The sequence below is a fragment of the Ailuropoda melanoleuca genome, chromosome 13 (genome assembly GCF_002007445.2).
Source record: "Ailuropoda melanoleuca isolate Jingjing chromosome 13, ASM200744v2, whole genome shotgun sequence".
Taxonomy (NCBI): Eukaryota; Metazoa; Chordata; class Mammalia; order Carnivora; family Ursidae; genus Ailuropoda; species Ailuropoda melanoleuca.
This window is the reverse complement of record NC_048230.1, coordinates 60,457,183-60,477,932: the sequence shown is the minus strand read 5'-3', so window position 1 is coordinate 60,477,932 and position 20,750 is coordinate 60,457,183. Positions and strand designations below refer to the sequence as shown.

The 20,750-nt window shown below is 45.8% G+C and overlaps 1 long non-coding RNA gene across 1 annotated transcript; it reads left to right on the top strand.

Annotated features, from left to right (window-relative positions):
• Positions 1–6,818: 6,818 nt before the first annotated feature.
• Positions 6,819–9,493, top strand: LOC105236778. Its single transcript, XR_002142279.2, has 3 exons — positions 6,819–7,033; positions 7,147–7,334; positions 9,225–9,493. It is a non-coding gene; the product is annotated as an uncharacterized LOC105236778 (long non-coding RNA).
• The last annotated feature ends 11,257 nt before the right edge of the window (positions 9,494–20,750 follow it).

The following is a 20,750-nucleotide window of genomic DNA, read 5'->3' as shown; positions in this document are numbered from 1 at the left end:
CCGCGCGCGGGGGCGTGGGAGCCGGGAGGGTGCGGGCGGGGCCGGTCCTCGCCGCCCCCAGCCCCGCAGGTGTGCGCGCCCGGTGGGAGGAGCGGGCCGAACGGGTTGCGCCCTGGTCCCCGGGGCCGTGCCCCCGTCTCTGGGCAGACCCCACACGCAGCCCCGGATGCAGGCGTCCAGTCACCGACCGAGGCAGGCCTCACCCGGGGACGCAGACAGGCTCAGGAGGGACACACTCAGAGCGACCAGCGCACAGCACTCGGCCTCCCCCACAGAGACCCTCGGATTCACACGTGAACCCGCAGAGGAGTTCAAACAGGCTCCCACACGAGGGCATTCTCTCTGCAAGACACCCTCAGACTCACACACACACACAGAGATGCACCCACAAACGCACTCACTCGTAGAGACACTTGCTGAATCAATCCGCAGACACCCTCTGACAGTCTCCGGAGACCCACACAGGTAGACACACCCACAGACACATACTCAAAAGGAGACCCGCATGTGCAATCAGAGTGAAAAGCAGGGACCCCCCACCCCTACCCCTGGCCATGCAGGGAGACCCTCAGATCCCACAGAAACCCACAGAGAAGTTCAGACAGGCACACACACTCTCATGCCCCCCACTACTCACACACACTCTAAAATTCACACACAGAGACACTCATACACTCCGGTGACGCACACTCTCATATCTGCACACAGAGACACTCAGGGCCCCCCCCCCATTGACTCCCTGAGCACTGATTGACTCAGACACACAAATGCTAGCAAACAGTGGCCGACTCATACGCGGTGACCTTCAGACCCAGACCCAGTCACTGAAACACACTTCACCCGGCACACGCATGCTCACACCCAGACACACACAGCCTCAGTCGCTCCCGGTGACAGATACATTCCCCCAGATGCACACAGACAAGGAGACACACTGCACCGGGATCACACGCTCACAGACACACTCACAGATACCTCCAGGGACCCATAGTCTTCAGACTCACACACACACTCAGAGCCCCCAGGATGAACACAATCACAGTCGGAAACCCGAACTCCACTCTCTGTCTAACCCAGGGCCTGAGGTCCCCATCTAGCCAAGCCCCAGATGTCTAACCTCTGCCAGCTACTCTCACTCACTCTTTACAAAGCAGCCTGGGGAGATGGCAAGATCCCAGAGTTTTGATCCCAGCTGTGGCACTGCCCTTCTGTGTGGCCTAGGGCAAAGCCCTTCTCCTCACTGACCTGTTCCCTCGTCTGTATAATGGGGAGACCCTCTATTTTAGATGGCCATGAGGATGAAGATAATGTGTGCGTTAGTTTTCTGTGACTGCATAACAAACTAAGAGGCTTAACAATATCCATGTATTAGTGGACAGTCATGTAGGTGAGAAATCTAAGCAGTTTTGACAGTGTTCTTTGCTTGGGGCCTCACAACGTACCAGCAAGATGGGGCTCTTGTCTGATGGTTCTGCAGAAGAACTCGCTTCTAAGCTCATTCACGTTGGTAACAGCATGCAGTTTCTTGTGGCTGTGGGACGAGGCCCCTGTTTCCTCGCTGGCCTTTTGCTGGGGAGTTGCTCTTAGCTCCTAGAAATGGCTCTCTAGTTCTTGCTCATAACCTCCTCCATCTTCAAGGTCAGGATCGGGATGTCGAAAACGGAAGTCAGAGGCTGCTGCTCCTTTGCCAAAAGCCCTGCCATGGTTTCATTTCACTCGGGGTAAGAGTCCAAGCTGGACGCGGTCCTAACTCCTTTGGCTCTGCTCCCTGTCTGTCCTACCTCTTATCACGCCCCTGGCTCTGTCAGCTCCAGACACCCTGTCCTGACCTTGCTGTTCCCTCTGGCTGAAACACTTTTCCCTCCAGGGAGCTGTGTGGCCCGCTCTCACAGACCTGTGCTCAAACATCACTTTCTTGGTAAAGTCTTCCCTCACCACCCTTTGTAAAGTAGCGACACCCCTCCCTGAAATGCCAAATCCTCCTTACTCTGCTTTACTTGTCTCTCTAGCCCTTATCACTATCTGACATATCATATATATATATGACACTATACATATTTTTTTCTTGCTTATTTGCTTATTGTCTCTCTCTCCCCATTCCTAGAGCCTAGAAGAGTGCCTAGCACAAAGCAGGTGCTCGGTAGATACTTGACTGGATGAATACCTTCCCACCAAGCTGACAGGTGAACAGAGGCTTTCAGAGGGGAAATGACACACCCAAGGTCACAGCAAGCAGGAAATGCCAGTGCTCTGTCCATGGCCTTGCTGGCCTCCTAAGACCATGGCAGAAGGAAGGCAGGCCAGAGGGAGAGCAGCACTCAGAGGCCTAGAGAAGGGACAGGACAACAGGGAGGCCAGGGCAGGCTGGACTGGAGCTGGGGAAGGAGTCTCAGGGACCCATGAGGCATTTCTGATTGACAAGCAGTGAGACTCCCAGGAACCAGGCCTAAATGTTAAAAGTAGACATGTGTGCCAGTTCTGCATGCAGACCCTGCTTAGAGGTTCACATTCTAGCTTTTCCACTTATCATCTCAGTCACTGTGGTAGTCTTAAAGCATGTATGCACGTTCCTTGCCCTCCCATTGAGAAGTAGGGTCTATGTCCCTCCCCTTAAGTCTGGGTCAACCTTAGTGACAGGCTTGTAACCAGTAGAATGCAGAAGTGATATGCGTCACTTCTGAAGCTAGGTCGGAAAGTTTCCCGCAGCTTCTTCCTGGCTCGCTTGGGTTGTGCACTCTGGGTGATGCCAGCCCCCACATCAGGACCCTGAGCCACGCTTGCTGGAGAGGCTACGGTGGGCCTAGCTGAGCCCCCCGCCAACAGCCAGCATCAACTACCAGGCATGTGAGTGAGTGATCTCGGGTGTCTAACTTTGACGCAGCCCCCACTGCCATCCCATGGCAGCTGCATGAGAGACACGCAAGCAGGAACTGCTCAGCAGAGCCCTTCCCAAATTCCTGGCCCACAGAATAAATGGTGGTTGTTTGACACCCCTGAGTCTGGGGCTAATATCTTATGCCACAATGGAATCGTGACCTTGAGCAAGCGAATTAACTTCTTCCGGGCCTATTTCTTCAGTTGTAAAACGGGGACAATGCCTCCCAGGGCGAGTGTCATCATGGAGTGAGTTATAAATGTGGAGTTCGTAGAACAGTGCCCAAACACAGTACGTACTCTGCAAGCGTGAGCTGCTACGACTCAGGACCGGACAGCCCCATCTGTCAGAGGCAGACGTCCAGAGCTGGGAGGAATCGGAAAGGTCAGCCAACGCCTCCCCCCGCTGGGAGAGAGGGAAACTGAGGCCCAGAAAGAGCAAGGGACTGGCTAAAGCCGCACCGCCCATAGGGGCAGAGCTGGTACCACAGCAGAAGCCTCCTGACCTGGGCCGGTGCTTTTCCTGCTGTGATCCAGGTTGCCTGCTCACCTGGCAAGAGAGGCAGGGGGTCCCTGGGGTGAACGCAGACCAAGCTGGCAGTGTAGAGGAGGAGAGCAAGCCAACGGAAACAGACTTGGCCTCTGGCCAGCAAGATAGGCAGCGGCCTCCTGGTGTGATTTCTCCTTTCTTGGTTAGCTCATGCCTAACATTCCCCCAGTAGGGTTTGGGCCTGTAAGCTTAAATCTTCGATCTCTTGTAAATATATCATTTTCTCATGGGAAATCTAAGGTGTCCACTACTTGTACCTGAGTATGAATAATGAGTTCCAAGAACAAGTTTGATGGTGGGGATGCTCGAGATGGTGGATGGGGGAAGTGGTGAGTCCGGAACAGGGGACAGTGGGGAGTCAGGAACGAACTCGTGGTGTGGGCTTCACAGCCCAGGGAGAGGGAGGATGCCAAGGGCCAGACAGATTGCCAAGGGCTCAATAGCTTGTAGTCGAAGAACTGCCTGCCTTGAGTTTAGGTGCCCACCCTTAGTTTAGCTGTGTGACCTTGGGTGAGTCCCATCAAAAAATGAGTATAATTCACATTCACTTTACCAAGTCATGGTGAAGATGGGATGTCAATACAATGCCTGGTAGATTGTAGGTACTCAATAGACACATTCATTGAGTAATTTGGAATGCCCACCCAGTCTAGTCATTGTACTCAGCCCTACTCACACAGAGAGGAATAAAACAGACCTGGTCCCCGAATTCATGGAGTTTACAGTCTGGCAACATTAAACAGATAATTATGCCAATAATTATTTAATTATAACATGATATAATTGTTTTATTGTAATAATAATTTTAATTACAATTGTGATGTGTGTTATACAAGATATATATTTATGTGCTTTTAGTGCATGTGTGTGCATGTCTGCACCCGCTAGTGTGTGAGGGGGTAGGGTGGTTCTAATCGAGCCTGAGGGTATCTAGGAAGACTTCCCCGGGGAGGTGGCGTTTAAGTCGAAAACAGCACCTATTATGTGCCCAGCACTGTTCTCAGCCCTGAGGAGATAGATACATAGATAGATAGATAGATAGATAGATAGATAGATAGATAGATAGATCAGTAAATAAAGTAAAGTCACTGCCCTTACATTTGCATGTTAAAATACTCCCTGGGGCTTCTCTGGAAGGAATAGATTGGAGTGAATTCAGAGGGTTGCCTTCCTCCTCTTCAGGTTAAGTCCTAATTTGAACCAAAAGACCGCTGATTGTTTCCTCCCCAGGAAAGGCCCTGTGAAAAGGTGAAGTGGAGGAGGGAGGGGGACCCTGGGTCCTAAGTCTTTGGGCCTCGGTGGGAGGCAACACATGACAAGGCTGAGGCGGGGCCAGGACGCTGACCCTGAGGAAGTTGCAGAGGTTACTTGAGCCGGATTAAGAGACTCGTAAAGACCAGGAAGGAAAAGGAAAGACAGAGGTACTGCCCAGCTCCAGAGCATCAAGGGAAAACAACGCATTTTGGATGGAGCACCTCCGTTCAAGGATTCTCCTCTAAGACAAAGCGTGGAGGGAAGTGGCCCCTAAATTCTGCATATTTAACAATTAAACCCAGGTGAGTGCCTTTCTAGAGAAAGGGAGAAGTGGCTAGAATATAGCTAAACCCTACAGGGGCCTGTTTGAAGCTTTGTCAGAGAAAGACAGACCGTGTCTGTGTTCTGCCTACCCGGGTAGGGGTGTGCATGTGTGCGTGTGTGTGCACGTGCATGTGTAAAACATCTCTAGGCAATAGATGGGCATTTCTGCATATCTGTGTCCTTGTCTGTGAATGACCTTGTCTCTAAACATGTCCTTGCAAGGTGTGTGTTCCTGTGTGAAGTGAGTCCAGTCTGCCCTTGAATGCAACATGCATCCTGGCCTCTGTATGTCCTGGTGTGTGTGTGTGTAACTGGGTTGTGCTAGTGATATCTGTGTATCATTGTAAGATTCTGTTCTTGTGCGTGTATCTGCCTCTCTGCACCCTGGTTGGTATGAATTTATCCTTGACTGAGTGTGAATGCCGCTGTTTATGAACTTGTCCATGTAGACTGGTAGCTCGAGAGAGGACTCTTGTATTTCCTTGGCTCACTCCTCGCTTTAAGTGGCTAATACATGACTAAGCTGAGGGGGATAGAGATATCAAAATCTTTTATTAACTCCAAGTCCCTAGCCAACTACCTAACCATTAATGTATTCTTCCATCCATCCATCTACCCCTCCATCCACCCACCCACCTATTCATCTCAATTGCACTGACATATACTAATGATGTGTTTTTCTCTCTGAGGCAAAGTACTAAATTTCTGTGTGCCTCGGTTTTCTCACCTATAAAATGGGGATGTTACAAGTATCTACTTGAAAGGGTTGGGAGTGGGTGGGGTGAATTAAGTGAGATATTGCAAATAAAACACTTAACACACTGCAGAGCACATGGTAGGTGTTTACTATACTAACTATCGTCATCAGCATTGTAGTGGCTGGTATGTTTCAGCAAATTTTACTAAGGGCCATCCCTGAGCTAGAGGCTGGAGTCCTTCTCTATAGCGGAAGCCATTAAGTGCCTTTACCACCACCTTCTTGTGTGACCTTGGATACAGCCTATGCCCTCTTTGGATCCATAGAATGGACAGCCTTCCCCCTTAGGGAAATTCTGAGCTCACCTGTATTTTGAAAACTACAAAGAGCTCCACAGAGTTATGTGGGATGGCAGTCCTGGGTCATCTGGAGAGCCAGACAGAGCTGGGACAAAGCCAGGACCTGTTACCACTGCATGGCTCAGTTTCCTGCTTTCTGCTGCTTCCTTCCTACGACTNGGGGGGGGAGGGCAGGGAGCAAAGGGGGCAGGAACACACCTTATTCACTTCTTCACAAAGAGCATCTCCAGTTACTATTTGGTGAGGGGCATTACGGTTTAGAAAAAGAGAGGGAAAAAAACTGGGTGTGATTTCTGCTCCAATAAAGCACCACTTCGGACAAGAGACAGAGAAAAAAAAGAAACAAAGGGTAGAAAGAGACAAAGACTAGGAAAGAGAGAGGGATACAGTAACAGAGAGACGCAAGAACAAAAGAGGCAGAGGCAGAAACAAGAGAGAGGGAGGGGGATCATGGGAGACAGGAAGACAGGGAACAAAGTTCATCTTTATCGCAGACCCCATTTGGGCTGCCTCTAAGCAAGGCTTCACCTGTAGCAGCCCCAGGATCAAGCTGCTGTTGCTCTTCTTGGGTCACCCTCGATCAGCACACATGCACACGCACACACACTCAGAAACACACACTGACCCAAATCGGGCTGGGATATAAGCAAGAAATAAAATTGTGTCCTCTGAAGTCGTTGAGATTTCAAACGTGTTTGTCACAGCGGTTCCCTTCCCTAGCTAGCACCTTTACTACTGGGTATTTGTACTTCAACAGGGAGGAGAAATGAAGTTGAGGCTAATGGAGCCTTGTCTGGGCCATGGACCATGTCTGTGAAGAAAGCCAGGCTGCTCAGAGAAGCAGGACAGTGAAAAAGAAGTCTGTGGAAATGAACAGAGCAAATCAAGCCATGAGAATTGGGAGCGGGTGACCTCGATGCCTGATACTTCAGTTCTCGGTTCCATTCCTTCATGAGGTCATCTGAAACCTACATGGTAGCTTGCCTAACCAAATCCATCTTCCTGCCCCTTCCTCTGTTTTTATTTGGGTAATTCACCCTCCACTACAAGCCCCACATTCTTCTTGCCCGTGTTTGGTGTATGCCTAGGACCCAGTTCTGACCATTGTGAAGTGAGTGAAATTTGGGGGGCAAGCAGCTATTTGGAGAGGTGCCCTCACTCTTGAAAAATAGACCCGAGAGAGAAACATCACCTTTTCCACGGCTGGACATATTCTTATTGCAACCAAGAGGGAAGTTAAATTAGGACAAAGCTGCAACAGTGGACGGCGGAACAGGTAAAAGAGCCCAAATCCTTAATGATGTCATTGAGCCACTGAATTAACCAACCTTGGAGCTGCCCTACTTAGTGGGTTGGGGTAACTGTTAGCATATACATCTCATTATTGTTTAATACATTTTGCTGTGGGCTTTGGGGGGGGTTGGGGTTTTTTTGTTGTTTTTGGGGGGATTTTTGGTCACCAAAAGCATCCCATGGATATACTTATCTGACTCTATTTCCTGCCAGAGACTCTTCGACATTCTCCTGCATCTCTTTAATATGTTTTATTGGATACCAAGTAACCCCAGACTCAGCCAGAGCATCTCCAAGCCACGTCTAAATGTTGATTTTCATGGCAGGTGTCTCCGTTTCTGATTGGGGGGTACAGGGGGCAGACAGGAAAGAGGAATGGGAGTGCAGGTCCTGGATCATGGGAGGAATGTGCGGGAGAGGAGTAAGGTAATGACAGCCATCCCCCCAGCCTTGCACCTGCGAACCCCAACCCCGCTGACTCACGCACGCATCACAGAACCCTTGGAGAGTAAGTAGTTACTGAGCACTTCCTTTGAGCCAGGCACCATTCTAGGTCCTGGGGAGTGCAGAAAACAATATCCTTCCTCAGCAGGGAGACTGCTTCTTCCTCTGCTTGCTGCTCCCCCTGCTTGTGCTCTCTCGCTCTCTCTCTCTGTGACAAATAAATAAATAAAATCTTTGAAAAAAAAAACAACAATATTCGAACAGACAAAAATTTCTGTCCTCTTGAAACTGATATTCTAAGGGGGAAAACAGAATAAAAAAGAGGAATAAGCAAAAAAACCCCAAACAAACCCCAAACCAGCAGTAAAGGATAATGGGGAGTGTCCAGAGTGGGACTGATATGCAGGATGTCATGCAGGGTGGCCAGGGAAGGCATCGTGGGAAGGTGACATTTAAGGAAAGGCCTGAAGGGGTGACTCATGCAGATGACTGAAGAAAAAATGTTCCAGGCAGAAGGAACAGCAGGTGCAAAAGTCCTGAGGTGGGGAGTGTGCCTGCTGTGCTGGGGAGAAGGCAAGGAGGCCAGTGTGACTGGTGTGGATGAATGAAGGGGAAGGTCGAACAATGTGTGGTCACACAGGTGCTAATGGGCAAGAGTGGCAGGTGGTACAGGCCTTCCAGATTTGTGCAATGGTCATAAGCCACAAATATTATAATTTTGTTGCTATTCCTTCAACTGACTTTTTGTTTAGATGCATTTATTTGAGATGAAAATTTTATAACACTACTATAAATGAAGAACCCAGTATCACTTGCCGTAAATAGAAAGTAACAAGATAAGTAAACAGGACACAACTGAAATGACATGAAGTTATAGGGAGATACTGTAGCCTGCAGAAGGCTTGGGTCTGAAGCCAGCGATCTCTTTGATAAAAGGCTGGTTGATGGTCTTAGAGGAGTGATAAGACATAGCAATGCCAAGTGAAGACTTTGTCCATGAAACGGAGACTCTCTACGTTGGGTAGTGTGACACATCATCTGTGTTCCAACTGTTCTGGTTTCCCTGGGACTGAGGGGATGCCCAGGATGTTCTCTCAGGGCTATAACTGAGATGGCTCTGGACATCCCATCCCCAGGGGTCCCCATCCCATTCCTTAGTCTCACACCTTCTTGTTTCAGCTTGTTGTTCTCTGGGTTGCCCTTTTCCTGGGTTGACTCCAAGATGATCCTCCCCCCAGACCCGTGCCCATGCACTGGGTACCCAAGAATACCCTTGAGTGCGGGTGCAACCAGTGACTTGCTTCTAACCTATAACAGGAGACCAAAGTGATGGGATGTCATGCCCATGCTTAGATCGCATTCCATGGTAACATCCACATTGCTGACATACTCTCTCTCTTGCCCTTCTCCGTTTGCATGCTTGATGAAGCAAGGGGTCACGTCAGGCAGGCCCAAGGGCAACCTCTGGCCAACAGCCCACTAGGAATGAAGACCCTCAATCCAAAAGCCCAGAGGAACCAAATGTTGCCAACAGCCATGTGGCAGATTCTTCTCTCATTGAGCCTGCAGATGAGACCACAGCCCAGGCCAACACCTTGACTGCAGCCTTCCGAGCGACCCTGAAGAAAAAAACCCAGCAGAACCTTGCCCAGACTCCTGACCCACAGAAACTGTGAGCTAGTAAACGTGTCTTTCTGTCCCAGCGCTCTCCAGGTCCTGCACATTTGGAAGGCTCATTTATGTACCCTTTAGACTTGAGGCTATTACATGTGACCCTCAAGGAACCCTTCCCTGTCTCATTCTGGCTGTACCCAGCTGAGGCTGATAGTGGCTTGAGGTTCCCCATGGTGAACAGAGCCCCATATTTGGGGGAATCTTCACTCCTAGCCTGACCAACAGGACAATGACAACGGATCAAGGCTTGAAGAGATGAAGTCTGGGCCACTGGGCATCTGAAGACTGGCAAACTGCCTGCAGGAGGTAGGGCTGTCAGGGCCGAGACTCCGCACCTTGACCCCTCCCTCCAGGCCAAGCCCCTAGGCTGCAGAGTCCCTGTAAGTCACGGCCAGATGCTCTGTTCTCCAGACTTTCTCCTTGCCCTCCCTGCTTCTGAGCTCCTTGCCCGTCTCCTCATTTCCCATCCTGATAGTTTCATGCCTCGTTCTCTCTTCTCAACCTAGTTCCTTCCATTTAACAAATCATCTGGATAGCCTGCTCAATTTTCAAATCAAAATAAATGAATTTTATTACAAAAATAATGTTTGCACATTTTAGGAAATTGTGGGGAGAAAATAAGCACAAAGGCAAAATTGAAAATCATCTTCATCACACTACCCAGAGACAGCCACTTTTTAACCTGATGTGTTTTCTCCCTTTTCCCCGCCTTGACCGTGTTTCATATAAGTGCTTTTTTAATGGTCTCATACTGTAAGTAGTTTCATGGCCTGTGATCTGTTTTTTTTCCACTTAGCTTCCTATCATGAACATTTTCCCACAGCAATAAATATACTTTTATGTCACTCTTTTAAATTACTGAATAACCTTTCATATGATTTAATGTTTTTGCTCTCATGTTAAAATTCAAAGAAACACTCTTGTAGTTCAGCTGTTGGACTTAACGCTTAATGGCTTCTCTAGACGTGGAAACACTGGTCAAAAAGATGCATGTTCTGGAAGCTTTTAATAAGTATTGACAAATCTCCCCAAACAATATTGGCCCACTCTTCCTCTCCAGAAGCATGTGACGTTAGTCTCCATTCTCTCAAATTAGCTATTGTCTTTGTGATTCTTTATGTTGTTTTTTATCACAGTCCCACAACTGCATAGCTCCCACTCCCTACCACCACCGGCACCTACTCTCACATGTCAGATGTGTAAGCATTGACAATCCACCCCCAAAACCTTGTTTATATATATGTGTGTGTATCCCCAAACAATATATAATACTGCTTTGCGAGGGCATTTATCAAACCTCATGTGAATGCTATCGTGCTGTGTATTACATTCTATTGCCCCTTTTTGTTCAATCAATACTGGTATTTTGGTTTTTTGTTTTGGTTTTTCGCTGAGATCTGTGTTAACTTGTGTAACTCAAATTCATTTGTTTTAAGGACTGTCTAATTTTTGTCTTCATTTTTTAGATTCATTTTCAGACTGATGGAACTTGTTGCCATCACATGCCTGTTATAAACAACGCTGTGATGAACATCTTCATACCCGTCTCTTTATCTCTGCTAGAGTTTCTAAGCAGAAGTGGGGTGCTGGGTGGCAGGGTTAACAGTGTCTTTCCAACTCTTTTGACTATGATGCAGCATTAGAAATACATTTTTTACATCAGAATCTGGTAAGGCTGCCTCCATGAACATAAGTGAAACAAAAGTTTTGTGAAATAGTGCTTATCCTCATCATAAGAAAAACATTCTGGTGTGTTTATTCTATTTAGCTCAATTTCCTTTTTTAAACATCAATTACAACTTACTAATCTAATTTTATAATGTGTTAATGGCCTGTGACCCACAATTAGGAAAATAATGGATTAAAATGTATTCAGTTTCACGAAATACTTTGGAATTACACTTCAGAGTCTCTACAGTAATTTACAAGGTATTAGGTTCTCATCTCCCTACATCCTAGCCAGGACTGATTTTTTTCCCTCCAGTCTGATGAATCTAAAGCCAAATATCACTGTTTTGATTTTTCTTTCTCTGATATCTAATACATTGTTTCTCTTCATATGTTTATTCACTACTTGAGTTCCTCAGAAAGTGAGTTTGCCTATTTTTCTCTTGGGTTGCCAAATTTTTTCTCGCTGATTTATTACTCAGTTTCTTATATAATTGAGATTTTAATTTTTTATCATCTGTTGTACATATGATGCAAATACCTTTTCCCGGACTATTAATCATTCATTAACTTTGTGATGTAATTTATTGAACAGGAATCCATCAGTTATTTCCTTTATGGTTTTGTATCTTATTTAAGAAATGCTTCCCTAATTCAATATCATGCAGATTTGCCTTTCGATTTTTTATAGTTTCTTAATTCAGCTGAAATTTGTCCTTATATGATATAAGATGTTATTTTATTTTTTCCATACAGCAGAGTCACTTTCCTAACACCATTAAAATAGTCCATCCTTTCCCCACTGATCTGTGCTGCCCCCTCTATCACATACCAAATATTCACATGCATGGGTCTCTTGCTGGATTCTTCTCTTCTGTTCCGTTGGTCTGTAATGCTTACACTTCAAAGCCTTTGCTTTTATTTTTGAGACTACTTGTCTTAGCTACTCCTGGAAACTTACTCTTCCATGCAAATTTTGGAATTGGTTTATCTAATTTCTCTCCCCCAAATATTAGTTAGAATTATATGAGTTGACACCATGACAATGCTGTGCCTTACCTTTCACAAACGTATCTCTATTTACCCAAGAAATAAACATCTCCTTTAGTGAGCTTTCTCTGACATGCTTGGCTAAGTTAATTTCTAGATAATTAATTTTCTTTCCTTATCTCACTCTCTTTTTAAATATTATCCAATTTAACTGAAGGGAATGGTATCTTCTTTCAGGACAGCCAAGTTTTTTAGACAGTTTGCTTCATGTCCCTGTGTCCTACATCACCTCTTTGGCAAGGAATGACCCCAAAGATCTCAGAAACCCAGGCTTCTACCAGGACCAGGCAGAACCAGGAAAGCAATCATCAGATGGGCAGTTGCCAAGAGTTCTAATCTGTCAAAGGTGCTATGCATCTCTAAGGGTCTAAAGCAACTTTGCATATGAAATGAGATGGAAAGAATTATACTGACCTGGATTCCTTTCAAGGGTACCACTATGCTCCTTTGAAGGGGATACTTAAACTGCTTGGGCATTGGGGAGGGAAAAGATGATTTGCACTGTTAAACTGCCTTCTAAGGGAGATGGATCTGCTGAACTCCAGGGCACTAGTCTCATTAAGCCAGTTATGCAAGTTCAGGGCCAGAGCTGAATTGCTTATTGCCACAAGGATTCTTCCTTCCCACCTCTTTGCTTATGTCTCACGCAGCCTCCTTCCTAAGCAAATGTTGGGCAAACATGCACTTAAAGGGAAAAAGAGACACTGGATTCTTAGCTGCTCTGGCTGGCAAGGTATGGGATAGTGAGAGAGCAGGGGGTCCTGGCCAGAATGAAGCAGGAGCCCGAACCTAAAGGAACCAGGATATCAGGTAGACCACCAAGGTAGGAACTTGGGAATGATGACCAAGGCTCAAGGCCCATCACAGAAACTGTGGCCCATACAGAGGTGGAACAGGACTTCTCAAACTGGGTAATAGTCCAGTTATTGAAACACCAGCACATGTCCCAAGAGAAAAAAATAGCAAAAGACCTGACCGGGCAGATCTCCAAATGAAGAAAAACAAATGGCCAATATAAGAAAAGAAAATGGTCAATCTCACCAGAAAGCAAAAGAACAATAAGGGGTTTTCCACCTTATCTGATTGGCAAGGTTTCTCTTTTTCTTTTTCCTTCTCTTTGTTCTTTCTGGCTTGCTCCCTCTCTTCTTTACGATGATACTGATTGTTGAGAGATGGTGGTGGAAGGGCGCTCTCACGCGCAGCTGGTAGTTCTGTGAATTGGCACAGCTTATCTGGAGGGCTATTTGGCAGACTGTATTAAAAACCCTAAAGACAAGCACTCTTTGATCCAGCAATTCGACTTCTAGGAATTTTTCCTAAGGAAATAATTAGAAGTGAGCACAAAGATGAATAACAGCAGCTTAACATTTACTGGGTATTCACTCAGTGCCAGGCAATATGCTAAGCTCTTTATGGTTACCTCAATTAGGCCTTGCAGCCACATCCAATGAGTTGGGTATGGCCATGTCCATTTTCATGTGGGGAAACTGAGACTCAACAAGGTGTTGTAAATTGCACAAATTCAAGCCTGTCGAGCAAGTGATAGGCTGGGGCTCAAACCCCAATCTCTTTAACTCTGAAACCCATGCTCTGAACAACTTCACTATTCTATCCTCCAAAAAGCTGTATAAAAATGTTCCACATAGTACTGTTTAGAATAGCAAAAATTCAGAAATAAACTTAATTGTGCAAAAACTGAAGGATAATTAAATTAATCATGTAGATTCGTATGATAAAATACATAGTCATTAAGAAGTTTTGAAAAAATTATGACTGGGAAATATTCATGATACACTAATCAAAAAAATATGTAAAACAGCTATGTCCCCTTTTAACTTTTAAAATGCATGTATGCCATTTTTATGACATTCAAAAGTAGGAAAAACGTGAGTGTGGTGATCAAGATTGAGAGGGTTGTCAATTGGGAAGCCTCCTAGAGTGCTGGAAATGTTCTAGGCTTTGATTTGGGTTGGGGTCACATTGGTCTGTGCACACATAAAAATCAATTCAGTTGTATAATTAAAATCTGTGTGCTTGATAGAAGTTTATATAAGCTACGTTCTGCTAAAAAAGAAAAAATACATAAAAGCATAGAAAAAGTCCTGAAGGAAGGGAACAGAAGAATGTTAGTAGTGATTGTTGCTAAATATAATTTTCATTTTATTCTTTATAGTATTCTCTACAGTTGACCCTTGAACAACAGGGGTTTGAACTGCATGGGTCCGCTTATACACAGATTTTTTCAATAAATACAGTCCAGTACTGTAAATGTATTTTCTCTCTTTTATGATTTTCTTAACACTTTCTTTTCTCTAGCTCACTTTATTGTAAGAATACAGTATGTAGGGGCGCCTGGGTGGCTCAGTTGTTGAGCCTCTGCCTTTGGCTCAGGGTGTGATCCCAGCGTTCTGGGATCGAGCCCCACATCAGGCTGCTCTGCTGGGAGCCTGCTTCTTCCTCTCCCACTCCCCCTGCTTGTCTCTCTCTCACTGGCTGTCTCTCTCACTGGCTGTCTCTGTGTCAAATAAATAAATATAATCTTTTTTAAAAAAAGAATACAATATATAATACATGTAACATGCAAAATATGTATTAATTAACCATTTATGTTATCAATAAGGCTTCTGGACAACAGTAGGCTATTCATAGTTAAGTTTTCGGGGAGTCCAAAGTTATACCTGATTTTCAACTGCTCGGAGGTCATCAATGTCCGAGAATCAATGGGTACTTTCTTTCCTTTCTTTTTTTTTTTTTTAAGATTTTATTTCTTTATTTTGAGAGAGAGAGAGCACATGAGCAGGGAGAGGAGGCAGAGATAGAGGGAGAGAGAGAATTCAAGCGGACTCCATGGCTGAGCACAGAGCTCAAGGCTGGGCTCGATCTCTCCACCTTGAGATCATGACCTGAGCAGAAATTAAGAGTTGGACACCCCACCGATTGAGCCACCCAGGCACCCTTCTTTCCTTCCTTTTTTTTTTTTTTTACAATGTCTATAGTAGTTTTATAGTTAGAAAAAAAATAATGCCAAGTTCGTTATCGGAGGGGGTGTGGGGAGGAGAGCATGCACTTGAGAGCCAGTTGTGGTCCAGACCTGGCACTCTGGGGGTGAACTGGAGTCTGGTCTTGCAGGCAGGACACCTCGGTTCCAAGGATAGAGCGAATGGAGGAGAGAAGCCCAGTGCCCAGCCCTGCTTGATAGGTAAAGCTGGGAGAGGGGATCTGAAGAGCCTGAGTTGGACTCAAAGTAATGCCCTTAAGACAAATTACCGCAACTTTAAAAGCCTGCTGGGGTGGGTGCTGCCCAGAGCCATCCCAGCCACCGCAATGGCTCCTGGCTCCCAGGCTCCTCGTTCTGCTGCCAGTCAGACTCCTTGTTGCTCACTGGTGATGACATCAGACCTCTGGGGAGCATGCTGGCTGTCAATTAGAAGCCTTTTCTGCCAGCGGTAAGCCATCTCTGCCTCCTCTCTCTTTTAAAGGGATAGCGTCTGCCTGGGTAAGGGAGCTGGGTTTGGGCCCCCTTCACTCTCTCTTTCCATTTACAGTCATTCCAGGGCAGTGGAGAAATGAGAGGGGGTGCAAGGCAGGTTTTTGTGGCTGCTTCTTAAGCCTCAGCTCATCCCTGACAATGAAATCCTGCCAACCAAGAAGTGGATCAAAATAAAGAATTTAGGTATAAAGAAGCTTTCATATATAAGATTACCTGCAAGTATTAAATATGCTTAAATATAGAACAAGAAAAAAATAACTGTGAGAATTAGCAGCTCTTCTTTCCTTACTAAGAAATACCAATTTTATTAGGTCCATCAAATGTATTTAGTAAAAAAAAAAAAAAAAAAAAAAAAAAAATCCCACATTTCCTAACCTCTTTTGCAGCCAGAGGTGGCATATAATGCAGTTACGGTCAATGAGATACAGACTAGGAATTTGTGGGAAATTTTCTTGATAGGATCATTTTCTCCTTCTTTTAGTGGAATAAGGACACGATGGCTGGAGCTGCCGCAGCTGTTTTGTAATCATGAGGAAAACTCCAGGAGACTTGCAGAGACCCCAGTCCTGACATCCTTGAGGCCCTGAACCAGAGGCAGCAACTGTCTAACTCTTCACTACTTGTTTGTTTAAGCTACTATTCGTTTTTCTGTAACCCATGACTAAAACCAATCCTTAACTATTTCACCCAACAATGTAAACATAATAATATAGCTAATACAAAATGGGAAGTTTGGGGAGAAGAGATGGGAAAAAGCATAACAGTGCTAATGTTTCACCGCAGGGAGTCACGATGTGAAATTGAAATATTTAGCTAAAAACAATGATGACTTCAACTTCCTGATGTTTTCCGGAGGGATCTTTGATGAGATAATACTGCCCTTGGTGGAAAAAGAGATATCTAAAGTTCAGATAGTCTGGGGTGCCTGGGTGGCACAGTGGTTGAGCATCTGCCCAGGGCGTGATCCCAGAGTTATGGGATCGAGCCCCACATCAGGCTCCTCCACTGTGAGCCTGCTTCTTCCTCTCCCACTCCCCCTGCTTGTGTTCCCTCTCTTGCTGGCTGTCTCTATCTCTGTCAAATAAATAAATAAAATCTTTAAAAAATAAATAAAAAAAAATAAAGTTCAGATAGTCTTTCATCTTTACTTTCATTTACAAAAATTCTGTTAAATCCCAGTCAAATAAATGATGCAAATGATGAAAGATATTTGAAATGTCTTTCAAAATTGAAGAAGAGTATTACAATATGAAACAATTTCGATAAAATTATTTCTGATTATCTGCGTACATGCATTGAAAGATGCTTGGCATGATGTTCATCTCGTTCAAATTATGCACATTTCAGGCTTTTTAGTTTGTTTTTGTTTTTAGACTTTTAAATTTGAAATGATTGCAGATTTGCAGAAGAGTTGCAAAGACAGTGTGGAAAGTCCCATCTCGTTTACTCTTCACTCAACTTGCTCTAACATCCTTACATAAGCTTGGTGCATTCATCAGAATGAAATTAACTTGGTGATATGTATGATGTGATTAACTACACTACAGACTTCATTGGGATTGTCCAATTTTTCCACTGATGTCCTTTTTCTGTTCCAGTTTCCGAACCAGGATACCATGTTGCATTCAGATGTCATGTCTCCTCAGGTTCCTCTGGCCTATGACAGTTTCTCCATCTTTCCTTGTCTTTCACAGTCTTGACACTTTCGAAGAGTAGTGGTCAGATATTTAGTAGAATATCCTCAATTTCGGGGCGTCTGGGGGGGTCAGTCGTTAAGCATCTGCCTTCAGCTCAGGGCGTGATCCCAGAGTCCTGGGATCGAGCCCCACATCGGGTTCCTCTGCTGGAAGCCTGCTTCTTCCTCTCCCACTCCCCCTGCTTGTGTTCCCTCTCTCGCTGGCGGTCTCTCTCTCTGTCAAATAAATAAATAAAATCTTTAAAAAAAAAAAAAGAATGTCCTCAATTTCAGCTAGCCTCATGTTTTCTCGTGATTAGACTGATGTTACAGGTTTGGGGGGAAGTGATGTGCTCTTCTTACCACATCCCAGCAGGAGCACATAATATCATGACTTACCATTCGTGATGTTGACCTTGATCACTTGACTTTCTCACTTCTTTCTTTGTACTTTTCCATATTGCTTTACCTGCTATAATAAGTATGTGAAACCAGTGAATCTGGAAGTACTTCATAAACCGAAGAACTCCAAAAATGTGAGGGTTAAATTTTTTATTTGAAAGAGAGAATTGATGCCCAAGCCTTGGTGGGAAGAAGGAATTGGAGATAAGTATAGCTACATCATCAATGTTTAATTGGTCTGGAGGCTAGCCAGCGTGGCAGGGGAAGATAGAGATGACTTTGGGATTTATGTAACTGCTTGCAGAACAGAGAATTGGGGCCTCATCCAGATATTTTTAACATAATATATTTCCCTTTCCCCTGTATCCCTGGGTAAGAGTGGAGGCCATCCCACTAGCCTAGTCAGAAATGACCTAATAGAAGAGAGCTGATTCTGCTGGGAAAGCGAGTGGCTGTGGCAACTCACACTGACGACGCACCATCTCTGGTCCAGGTGCTTCACCTTATTCATTTCCTCTTCACAACACTTTTAGCTAAGCGTGATGGTCGTCTCCACATCATACATGGGCAAATTCAGATTCAGAGAAGTGAAGTGACTTGCCCAAAGCCGCACTGCCAGTTAACCATCAAATATCTCGCAGGCAATGTATTGGGTGGGGGGGGGGTCGCTGCTGTTTGAGTCGAGATCTCCCAGACAGCAAACCTGCAGTCTCTCTCTTGTACTTCACACCGCCTGCTGACGGAGAAGAACGGTGACCAAGCCCAGGAATTCCAAGCACGGGAAAAGATGATGAGCTATGGAGGCTATCCACTATCCATGAGATCTTTCATCGTCTTCATAATCTCTCTGTCTCCTCACTAGTCAGAGAGTCATCTGGCATAAGTTCCGGGGTCAGGCCCCCACTACCTTTTGGTTGCCTTGGACAGCTACTCTCTGCAATCAGATGGGACCAAAGGCCCAGGGTAGCTGGGACAGTCTTTCCAGCCAGGATGCAAAGAGAAACAAAGGGGAGAGGGGATAGGGGAAAGAAAGGGTGGGGGAAGTGAGAGAAAGAGAGAGAATTGATTGCTTGGTTTGGGATTCCAGACCCTTCTTCCAGTCTGCCCTAAAGGCAGCCCTCATTCTGTCCCTGCTAAGGATAGATTTGAGCCAAGGAAGAATCCTTTTTATTGAAGCCGATTCCAGTTTAGTTTTTGCAACTGGAAACCAAAGTGTCCTGACGAGCACATTTGCCTTACCCTGGTTTCTGTTCACTTTAGCATCACTGTACCTGTGGCTTTTGCCTGTCTGGGCCCCCAGATCTGTTTCATGAGTGGCTGTGGCTACAGGCTCTGGAGTCGGAAAGACCAGGGGTCAAATCCCAGTTCTTGCACCAAAAGCGATGTCCTTTGGCAAGGACTTTACTTCCCTGAGCTCGAGCAAGCTGATAAAACAGGATGATAGTATTCCTGCAAGGGGTATTACAAGACTTACACAAGATAACACAAAATACACAAAGCGCTGAGCACAACACAAATTTAGCTTAGCATTCAATAAATGGCAGCTATGATTATTAGCATTATTCAATTCTCCTTGCCAGCTGGCCACAACTTATTGATTTCCCAATTCCATGAGACACCTGCAGACCTAAGCCATTTTTTTCTCACCACATGATTCATATGCCACTGGAAGCCTATGGATAAGTCCCCCCAGGGGTAGGAGTCTACCTCCGCCCCTCAAGTTACAACTCAGAGCTGGCATTCCAACAAAGGTTTGGAAGTGTATGGCCAACCTATGTCTGGTGCTATGCCAGTAAATATTTCACAACTAGCGCTCCCAAATAAACAATAACAAAAAATGTTTTGCCAATTTCCATGGTGTAAATACTCTAGCCATGTCTGATTCCAAGCTATCAGTGTGATGTCATTCAGCACAGAGTTGGGGAGAATCTGTGCCATGGACCCTCACAAGCTAGAGCCCGCCAGCTCCAACACACGAATGTCTATGCAAGGTGGAATTTCTCCAAGAAGCGGGTGTGGGCAGGGAAAGCATTCCAATAGATGTCTACTAGGATAGTGATTAAAGTGGTCCTAGTGTGTCCTAGCCTGGGTTCTCTGGAAGTAAGCTCTGTAATGGGATTCTTGTTCGAGTGATTTATTGGGGGATCGCTCAGATGAAGGCTTTGAGGGGCTAAGGGAAACAGAATAGGACAGGGGAGAAAAGCCAAAAAATGTGGGTTCAGCTGCAGTCTTGCCTCTGCCTTCTGATTTCAAAGAGAGCTCGAGGAGCATGACGGGCCAGCAAGTTATCCCAGCTCACAGCAAGGGGGCGGGGGACTTACACATCCGGTTAGACAAGTCATTGAGTGCGGGCTACCTTCAGGGGCACAACTTCCCAGGCATTTCCTGGCAAAGCAGTTCCACTGGCTGAGGGGTATTCTCAGAAGGGAGTGGCCATGACCTGTGAGCAACCAACTCTCACAGCAGCTGGGAGATGAGCGCACCAGCCTGGTGAAGGGCATCTGGGTAGGGTCCCAGCGTCATCTACTATGTAGTGATAACCATGCTGATGATAATTTTCATGGTGCAGATGATGGAGATGGAAATACTAGACATGGTAGCTGCGGTCGGGGGGCTGCTGCTATTGCTGGCAACACTAGGCTCAGTTGGATTGGTGGTGGTGGTGGTATGGATGGCCGTTGGTGGCATGGTGGTGATGGCGATAATGATGGTAGTATAACAGTAATGGTAGGGGTGACTGGGCGCTTAATCAGGTGGGTGTCTGACTTTTGGTTTTGGCTCAGGTCATGATTTTGGGGTCATGAGATCAAGCCCTGCTTCTCTCTCTCTCACTCTGCCCCTCCCCACCCTCCGCTCGCTCTTGTTCTTTCTCTCTCTCTCAAATAAATAAATAAATCTTAAAAAAAAAAAGAACAGTCATGGTAAATGGTGGTGTTGATGGTAACTGGTGGCTTGGTGGGGGTGGTGGTGGTGGTGGTGGTAGGGGTAATTACAGG